Consider the following 707-nt stretch of genomic DNA (forward strand, 5'->3'; position numbering starts at 1 on the left):
AAAAAATAAATAAAAAAAAAAATAAAAAAAAAAAACAAACAAAACAAACAAAAACCTAAAAAAAAACCACCACCAACCCCCTTCCTCCCTCACTCTTCTTTCTTCTCCCTAAACCCTAATTCTTCTAGCTGCCTATACACCCCAACATATTTATTTTTTTCATTTCTATATTTATTATATTTCACCCGCAGCACCCTCCACCCCAACAAATACAAATAAAAACTCTTCGCTAAAGAAATACCATTCAATCGATCATATATATACACGGGGGGCCCCCCGCGGTACCCCTGGGGGCCCCCCAGGGGGGCCCCCAGGGGCCCCTGGGGGGCCCCCTCTCCAGACCCCTGGGGTGGGCCCCCCTTGGGGGCCCCCCAGTGCCCCTGGGGGCCCCCCGGAGACCCCTGGGGGGCCCCCATAGACCCCTGGGGGCCCCCGGGGGACCCCTGGGGGGCCCCCCAAGGCGTACCTGGAACTGCAGCAGCTGCAGCAGCAGCAGCAGCAGCAGCAGAAGCAGAAGCAGCAGCAGCAGCAGCAGCAGGAGGTGTTTGTATTACGGTAACGAAATGTGTGGGGCCATCGACCTCTAGCAGCAGCTTTGCTTTTGGTGCTGCACCATCAGCAGCAAGAAAAGAAGAATCAGCAGCAGCAGCAGCAGTTGCTGCTGCTGCTGCTGCTGCAGGATCAGTAGGATCAGCAGCAGCAGCAGC

This window comes from Eimeria mitis, genomic scaffold (genome assembly GCF_000499745.2).
Source record: "Eimeria mitis Houghton genomic scaffold, Emh_scaff2013, whole genome shotgun sequence".
NCBI lineage: Eukaryota > Apicomplexa > Conoidasida > Eucoccidiorida > Eimeriidae > Eimeria > Eimeria mitis.